At 46.8% G+C, this 9,450-nt stretch overlaps 1 long non-coding RNA gene across 1 annotated transcript; it reads right to left on the reverse strand.

Moving 5' to 3' along the window:
* Positions 1–3,744: 3,744 nt before the first annotated feature.
* On the reverse strand, positions 3,745–7,673 carry LOC109255423 (uncharacterized). Its single transcript, XR_002075234.2, has 4 exons — positions 7,228–7,673; positions 6,584–7,061; positions 6,358–6,450; positions 3,745–5,004 (listed from the first exon to the last, which is right to left on the reverse strand). It is a non-coding gene; the product is annotated as an uncharacterized LOC109255423 (long non-coding RNA).
* Between the last annotated feature and the right edge of the window lie 1,777 nt (positions 7,674–9,450).

Here is a 9,450-nt window from a genome sequence, read left to right on the forward strand (position 1 = left end):
CTCACGCTCTGTCCCTCACTCTCTCTGTCAAAAATAAATAAACATTTTTTAAAAATTAAAAAAAAATTTTTTTAAAGAACCCCCGATGTTCAGAATGCCTGATGGAAGACAAGGAAATAGAGGACTAGTCGTGTATCATGGTTCTAAGGATTCAGGGTTTTTCGGGGTTGACTGCGCTGAAATAAACCCTCTTCCTCTGCTAGCGCAAGTACTCACTGCTTCTGGAAAACCGTCTGGCAATTCTTATCGTGAGTTCTAAAATAAATCAAGCCCTTTGACCTCGGAATTTTCCTTCTAAGGATATGAACTTCAGGAAAGCAGGTTAAGCAGTACAGTGTATTGTTTGACCTCTGGATTTAGAGGGTCTGTATTTCACCAGCTGTGCAACTTTGCAAGGGGGACTCAACCTCTCTGGACCTTGGGTTCCTCGCCTGCAAAATGGGGATAACTGGCTCTGCGTCACGGAGGTGTGAAGACGACTGAGTTATTAAGTGTAACATCTTTATTTATATACATCTTCTCGTTTATTTTTCATGAAAACTCCACACGGAAGGCAAGAAAAATATTAGCCTGATCCGGTCAGCAATAAGCAGTCAATTAAGTGTGGACTCTTTTTATTGTTACCGTGTCCATCGCCGAGACACAAATGTGGCCGTGGCAACATCGTCTCTCATGGGGAAAATGTGTTAAAAATGAGCTGTCCCAGAATGAGAGAATGGTTACATAGACGATATTTCCACACAATCAAATAGGCATCTACTTAAAATGTTTTCAAAGAAAGGTTCACGAGATGGGGACAATTCACCAAAGAACGTTCAGCAAAAAAGTGGGCTTGAAGTTGTATGGGATGTGGGGGGTGGGGGGGATCCCAATGTGGATGCAACGTGTGGTACATCATGTGTCTTCACCCAAGTCCCTCCTCTGGAGCCCTGATCCCTCCCCGGCTGCTGGGATGTCACTGCTGATAGCTCACAGCTGCACCCCTCACTGGGAATTGTTCTCGGCCCCAGGAAGTAGACGCATCCAAAATTAGCCCCTCCCGGGCGGGGCAGCAGGGGGGAGGGAGGGGGGAGCAGTGACTTGCTGAGGCAGGGCCACAAAGGCCCATCCACTTACCTTCCTTTGCAAGCATTCTGGAAGGCCAGGCCCGCTCAGCCCCGGCCATTGGGAGCCACATTTGGAGCCAGAGTCTCCCTCTGCGAGCTTCTCCCTCCCTTTCGTCCAGGGGAGTCTCCCCAAGATACGCTCCGCATGCAACTTTTATCTCGGACTCTGTTTCAGGGAACCCAATCAGATATTATGAGGGAACATCTCTGAGAGACAAAGTTCCTGGGTTTCCCCAATTCCCTGGGATGCGTCTGTATTATTTTAAACGGATAAGATGGCATTGTTTTAAAAGAGGCAAGGTCCTCCCTGGAGTGTTAAAATTAATCAAGCCCAGGAATTTGCAATACATACATTTTATTCTTCTTCCTGATCTCAGACTCTTTTTTTTTTTTTTTAATGTTTATTTATTTTTGAGAGAGAGAGCCAGAGTGCAAGCAGGGGAGGGGCAGAGAGAGAGAGAGGGAGACACAGAATCCGAAGCAGGCTCCAGGCTCCGAGCTGTCAGCACAGAGCCCCATGTGGACCTCGAACTCACGAACTGCGAGATCATGACCTGAGCTGACTCAGACGCTTAACTGACTGAGCCACCCAGGCGCCCCTGATCTCATACTTAAAAAAAAAAAAAGTGACTATTTTAATTTAAATGATATCACTAGTAAGTAATGAGCCGAGGTTAAATGCTTCAGAGCATATACGTCCCCAACCTGGTGTCAACATGGCTGATGTTTCCGTCCCAAAGATGCTGCTGTGGGTTACAGCGTAATTCTTTTCTCTTGGAGAACTGTCTTCATACACTCGGCTACCGACTAGTCACACCAGAAAGTCACCCCTGATACACCTTTGGAATAAGTGCTCGGCCATCCACAGTGGCTCCTTGGAGGGGACAGTGCTTTTTACGGATCAGCGTTGGATGATTGTTTAGAACGAAATCGGCCACATCACGTTCAGAGTCATTTTCATGTTCAACGTGACGCTCCAGGTCTAATGCCGCAGGCTGCCTGTCAACATCTTTGGCTAAAAAATGATGAAACTTTCGAAGTAACCGAGTCAGACTTTGTACGTGGAGGTACCGGACGTGACCTCCTATAGATAAATGCCAAATTGTTGTAAGGACGCCGCTTGTAGAAAACTCCCAGCCAAACAGTATGCGCTACCCGCAGATAAGTGTTACTGTAACAACTGATAAATGGGCAGAGAAGACGTCACAAAGAGGGTAGGGAAATGGCTTGTTTTTAAGACGGCAGTCTTACAAGCGATCCCGATCCTCGGAGTGTATCTCAAGACAATAGTCAGAAACGGCGGGGCAACTTTCATGCACAAGGATGTCATCACAATGCTATCGCTTACTTATGACGAAGGGAATACGCTAAGTGCTCAACGCAAGGGAGATGGTTGCATAAACGGCCACATTGGACTAAGGGTTCTGAAGACTTGAGGATAATAAGGAAACATACTCAGCCACAGTGTTGAACGAACGAAGCAGGATATTCGCTTTTATGGCTGATGCAATGTCAGCTATATAAAAATACACAAAAGCTATGTAAGCACGAAGAACCAACTTGAGAAAGAACAAAATGTCACCCGCCAGTGGATGTCTTAGCACAGTGAGGTGATGCATGATTTCCTTTCCTTCCTTCTACTTGGTCTCATGTTACGGATTCTCTATGATGGAACAAAGATTATAAACTTTATATGATAACAATTGAAGGAGGAGGAGGTGAAGGAAGAACATGGTTGTCCCTTCACCCCGGTTTCCGAGGTAATGAGAAACAGTCAATCTGAGGCATCGTAGTTGGAACGGGGCCCCAGGCTACTACAAAATAGGGTGGAAAACCGACAATATGAGAAATGGACCCACACAAACACATTAAAATAACGGGGAAAGGGGAACCACGGTGAGAACCTGCATTGGGGTGATATTTTGAAATGTGAGCCAATGTGATTTTCTTGTGTTTCTTTGTTCCAGATCTTTCTTCCATTTAGTCAGCTTTGTGCTCTGAAGCACTCGTCCAGACGGTAGGGGAACCACGAGTCTGTCCTTGGCTTGAATTTTAGAACCCAAAGCCTCTGAGGGGCTGCAAAACTTGGGGAGGGGAGTAAGAGACAGGCTCTCTGGCCTTCCAGGTTAGAAGGCATTGCCCAGACCAGGAGGACAGGGCAGGCTGGAGAGGAGGCCAGGAGGGACCTCAACAGGGGGTCCTGCAGCACAGCCCCCTCCCCTCATCGTGCAGAGATGGAAGAGGAACAACCAGAAACCCCACACAGGCCGGAGGACACGCGTACCCATTCCCCAGGTGGAGCCAGGGAGGCCACGAGATGCCAGAGAAATATGGCAGGGTCTAGGTCTCCCCGTTCCAAAGAGATGGCAAAGGGAAGCTGGATCCTACATGCCCAAGAGCAGTGGGAAGAGTGAATTCCACCCAGTGCCCAAGAGGATGCAAACTGCCCTTCCTGCTCCAGAGAGCCCACCGAGGGGCCCAGGGCCTCACCAGCTCAGCATCTTCGCTGCCAGGGAGGTGGACCCCAAGCCCACTTGAACTAGCAGAAAGATCCCCCCAACTCTGAAAGAGCCCTGAGATGAGAACAGAAAAAGGACCCAGCAGCGATCTGTGTGGCATCAGACATGGCCATCTCGGTGGCTGCCAGCACAGAGAGAAACTCATGCCCAACAAACACAGTGTCCTCAGTCTAAATGGTAGCTGTGGGTAAGCCCCCAGGAATGCAAGGTAATCATGGGGAGGGGTGCTGCTGAACTGACGGAAATTTAATTTCTAATACCCAAAGGAATGGGAACTCAAATGAGAAAGTAGCTATTTCATTGATACTCAGAAGCCATCGATTGTAAAATGCATCATTAATTTATGTACCACTAAGAAAGAAAGACGCCAATTAATCTCTGAAACAATGCTTTCTCATCACTTAAAATCTGTATTTTATGCTTGCTGAAAAAGCTTTTCTAGACTTATTGGGTCAGAGGCTTTTATTATACATCACACTCACGCATATACAAAAAAGAAAATAAATTAGTTAAGAAATTCCCGAAGTTATCTTCGCATTCAGAGTTTACGCATTCGGAATCAATGTTCATATTTTTCTGCACAGCGCTGTCCTCTGTATTGACGATGAAACATTTCTTACAAGTGTCCCCACTGTTGGCTCCAGGTTTTCTTCCGAGATGCTGCCATCCATTCTAAAAGGTCTGATGTGGGTGCTTGCTTGCTTGACGTGTGCAAACAGGCATTGCCTTTGTACACAAGTCAGTAACAAAGTGACCACAGTTTCAAACGCTTGTAGTAATCTAAATCTATTACCTTGTATGAGGTTGTTGCTTTTCAGCGAACCCCCCAACACAAATACCTGCTTCACTAATACCATATCTGCACCCCACTGCTCTGTTTCCAAACCTTTCTGTTGACGATAACTTTTCATTTCAAACCTGAAACTTGGGATGATCTTTTTGAAAACAGTTCAAACAGCAACTAAACTCAACTTGGGTCCTACCAACAAGGCACAGACTTCAACAGAAGGGACTGTCATAGGAATGCCTGTGAACAAGTTCAGACATGCACGGGCCATTCCGTCCACCCTGCCACCGGGGAAATAGCGATTCAAAGATGCCATCAGTGAGAAGATCCTGATTTCTGAGACGCTAACGCACGAAAAGGCATGCATTGGAATTAATGAAGTATGACAACTTGAGTTAAAGAAATACTTAAAGGTGCATATCTTGCACAGTGGACTGGGTAAAATGAAGTTATGCCCATTACACAGGTTTAGCAATGGGAGATCCAAGGGTCCATGAGCAGCCCGGCCACAGAGAAGGGTCCGATGTCCTTGGTCTAACGTGGCCTCACGATATCTGGCGGGAATTAGTTCAGCAGGAACAGCATCCCCGAGCTGCTGACATGAAAACGGAGGCTATATGGTTTCACAGAGGAAGTATCACAGCCATCCATCTTCCTGCCCCTTCAAATAATCCACTTTCAGCCCAGCCCTTGATCAGGTGGTGAGTCCTCCTGACAAAGAGCAGACCAGAACCTTCCCTTCATGGCCCGGCTGTGGTACACTATACATTCGACACAAAACAAGCAAACACTGACAACGAACTGACAGATGAAGGGAAGAAAGGGAGTGTGTAGTCAACAGCTTGCAACTGACGTGGGTTTGGGTCCCCGAGCTGTAATATTTATTATCTTATGAGTCACTTAACCTTTGAGAGACAGAAACTAGCTGCTCACCGACACCATTTCCTCTTCTTCCTGGGCATTTGCCAAGACCATGCATCCCAGCCCCCTTGCCTTTCGATGGGGTCATGGAATCGACACCTGGCCGATGGAATCTGAGCACAGGGAGGAAATAGACCACTTCTCGACTTGGAATCGAAACCCTTCCGCCTGATCCTCACATTCTCTCCCCTTTCTCTTATCAACTACCACCAGATTCACAGGGGCCAAAAGGAGGATTCTGATGCCCTACTGGCTTTCTATATGAAAGGAGCCTGAAGCCCCAAATAACTGTGTTCAGGAGATAACCTTGACCACCAAACTACATGGATGCCACAGTGGCAAAATATAAGTTACCCCACTCTAGGTAATACACCTCTCATGCTGCAGCGTCCTCATGAGGACCAGTCAGCCCTGTGCCCGCCATACAGGAAGCGCTACCTAAACAGCGGCCATGTTACCATTGTTGTTGGTCCTGTCATTCATTGCCCTTGTGGAGGCAAAGAACGCAGATAGAGAATTCTAACAGGCAGGAGGCTTTTTGCAGCATAGAGGGAAGTAAAACTTCTATAAATATCAACTCGTACCGACTATATTTAAAGTGAAATTTGAGCAATCACATTTTCAGAGTCTGAGAATTATCTGTCACTAGTAATAAAGACCCCGAAACGGGGCACCTGGGGGGCTCAGTCGGTCAAGCATCTGACTTCAGCTCAGGTCATGATCTCGTGGTTCGTGGGTTCAAGCCCCGCATCGGGCTCTGTGCTGACAGCTCGGAGCCTGGAGCCCGCTTCAGATTCTGTGTCTCCCTCTCTCTCTACCCCTCCCCCACTCATGGTCCATCTGTCTGTCTCTCTCTCAAAACTAAAATAAACATTAAAAAAAAAAAGTCGCTTTAACGAGCTTTCTTTCTAGCTGTGCCTGCAATGTGTTCTCCTGACACCTGAGAGTTTCCCACCCAATCTCTCATTCATTGGTTCGTTCATGGATTCATTAAAGAAACATTTACTGAGCACCTACTACGCACCAGGCACTGTGTTAGCTTCTGGAGATACAGCAATACCAAAACACACACAGCCCCTGCTCTTCTTGCTCTAACAGCTCGGTATGAGAAGACAGACTAGAAACAGATAAACAAATCAGCATATACTTACATATGTAGAAAAAGTATTCTAAAAGTGGGGGAAAAAATAAAATCATAGTGTTCTCTGGGGAAGAACAAGAGGGACTCCAGAGATCAACCAAACACCCACCTGAGATGATAATTAAATCATTTGGTCTACACGTGTCTTGTCTCCTCAATAGACTGTAAATACCCTCGGGAAGGGATTCCTGCAGCATTTGGCAATGTCCCCACACATAATAGGTGCTCATTAAATTCGTCGATAAGGCAGCTGGCTTTTGGTCTTCCAGATGGCGTCAGCCCGACCTGGGTTTTGACCTTGTCTTCTGCCCATCTACTGCTTTTCTTCCATCGGCAGCCCCCACTTCAAGGACATGGCCATATTTTTCCATCATCTTATTCTTTTGTCAGATGCACACCGGTGGCCTCTCAGGCAGGACTGATCTTTGTGGTCTCCAGCAAGCTAGAGGATGTTTGGGAATAATCTTGGTAACAGCCATCTCTCGCGCATCAGCCTCGGCGGGTGGCGCAGAGATCCTGGGAAGGTTTACGGGATTGTCTCCTCTTTGGGAGACTTGTTCGGAGCTTAGTCGTTCTTTATCCACTCTCTTAAAATAAAAAAAAATTAAAAAAACACAACAGTCAGAGTCATTATTAAAAGGGAAAAATCAAACAGTAATAACACTCCAGAGACACCAGAAGTATTATGAAAAGGAAGTGTTTAAGTGGAAAATACTGAGCTTTGGAAATAAAACTGCAGGCATCTGAACTTACGTATGAAACCCAGGAAGGGATGTGAGAAATGGTGAGAAGGTCTTTTGCCATTGAGTCAGGTCTCTGGCAAATGATCCCTGATGAATCCACATTTGCTCTGGGATTTGAAACTTTCCATGCTCTTATATTTCATCAGCTGCTTTGAGTTACTTTTAAAGAAACACATTTTTAATGAGAAATTTTTGACAGAGAATGCAGTGCAGATGTAATTCTTTGGAACAATTATTTCCTTTGTTGATAGCTCTTTTTTTTTTTTTCCACAGCACCCACTTGCAATTACAAATAAAACAGTAATTAAAACTCTAAATTCACTCAAAATTATCATCCCATCGGTCACCTCCAGATATCCTTGAAATGTCATTCTGGAAAGAATGTCTTATTAAAGATGCAATGTGCTAAGACAGAGGGTTTAGATTTTTCTGATTTGTAGTCATAAATTGATAGTATGTGGGAAATTTTTAACTGACTTGAAAATTATCACAATGAATTAAAAATCTAAGTCAAGAGATCCTAGGATAGCCAAACTCTCTTGGTGGGGGGGGGGGGGGAGGGGGGGGTACAAAAAGAGGCTAAGTTGGGTTTTGTTGGGTTTTATTTTTTTTACATTTCTATACAAATTGCAAGCACATTCAAGGATTTAGTGACATATATGTTATAGACCAACACACTTCCCCCAGTGCAGACATGAAACGCTTAGTCTAATTTAGCCGTGATCTACATGTATTTTTTTGAGTCTCCCCCTGAGACAGGGTGTGTTGAAATCTGATGGTAACTCATCAACTGAGTCTTTGAAGATTTTTAAAGTGATCCAAGAAGTGCCTCTCTCCCCCCATTCCTCCTCCTCTTCTCCATCCCCTCCCCCTCTGGCATTTCCCACTTTCCTAAAAGTCACCGTCCGTCTTCCACAATGTCATAAACAAGCAACTTCCAAGAGTAGCTCCGACTGCCTCTGTCCTTGGCCCAGGTAGGTCACTCATCTACCCTGGTCTTGTGTCCGATCTCCTCCCTCCAGTCCTCACAAAGCCCGGTCCTCCTCGAAGTCTCTGATGAATCGCTCTCCTGTTCCTAAAACCGATGCCCAACTCTGCCCACGCAAGGAGCACTGCAGGATGTAGCCTCGATTTACCTTCCTGTCCTTGGCTCTCCATATAGACAGCAAGCTTGACCACCCCACGCTGTCTGCTGTGAGTCGTGCTACCGTCTCCACAGGGAGCATCTTTCCTCTCGTGTGGGCACGTCCATCCACATCCTGCCGGCCCTTCAGTCCCCACAGGAGAAAAGCTGCCCAATGGGCAGCGGGCTCCATGGGAATCCGGGGAGTTCAGAAAATTCCCAATGCTGATGTCCATCACAAAAAAGCCTTCTTTCCTCCACTAAGCTGAGATCAGAAAGGTTCTCCTGATACACTCACTCCTTACAATCAATTCTCACCTTTTATTCTTTTGCTCTTTTGTTTCCAAAGAATGGGACTGGGGCTGGGTGGCCCAGTTGGTGGCTCAGATCATGATCACATGCTGACTTCAAGCCCCACATGGGCTCTGTGCTGACAGCTCGGAGCCTGGAGCTGCTTCGGGTTCTGTATCCCTCCTCAGCTCACTCCCTCTGCCTCTCTCTCAAAATAAATAAATAAACATTAAAAAAAAAAAGGGACTGAGAATGAGTGGCACTGTCACTGTGGCAGTTCCAGGGGTGTGAGGGGACACGTAGGAGACCGGCTCCCCAGCCCCGCTGGTAAATAACCATTCGTGACTTGAGAGCACCGGACGAGCCCTCCTGGAGCTAAAGGATGATCTCCAGGCCTCCCGGGTTTGAGTGTGAAGAGGTCCAGGCCCTGCTGGCGAACTTTAAAGCCTCAAGCCCTGGACAGTCCCAGACATGCTAGTGTCTGACAGGGTTCCCGTGAGGTGGGCAGATTCGGAACAGCGGGGTGAGAGTAAAGGTCCCACTGCCTGTCGAAGGGGGTTCTCAAACTGTCAGCGTCCAGGGCCGGGTCTTTTGACTGCGAGGACACACAGACTAGTACCTGCAGGTGGGCAACGCGAGAATCCACAGGAGTCACAGGGAACACGGGGACACGAAGCAAACACACATGCGGACGCCTCCAAGAACCACAACTGGGAGACATCAGAACCTCAGTCTGTATTTCTCCGGACTTACCCACTCTGCTCAGCACATCTGCTCCTTTCTTCTCCTTTCGCCGTCCACTCACTGCCTGTTTCCTCA

Source organism: Panthera pardus, unplaced genomic scaffold (assembly GCF_024362965.1).
Source record: "Panthera pardus isolate Hobbes unplaced genomic scaffold, ASM2436296v1 HiC_scaffold_22, whole genome shotgun sequence".
In the NCBI taxonomy this organism is placed as follows: domain Eukaryota; kingdom Metazoa; phylum Chordata; class Mammalia; order Carnivora; family Felidae; genus Panthera; species Panthera pardus.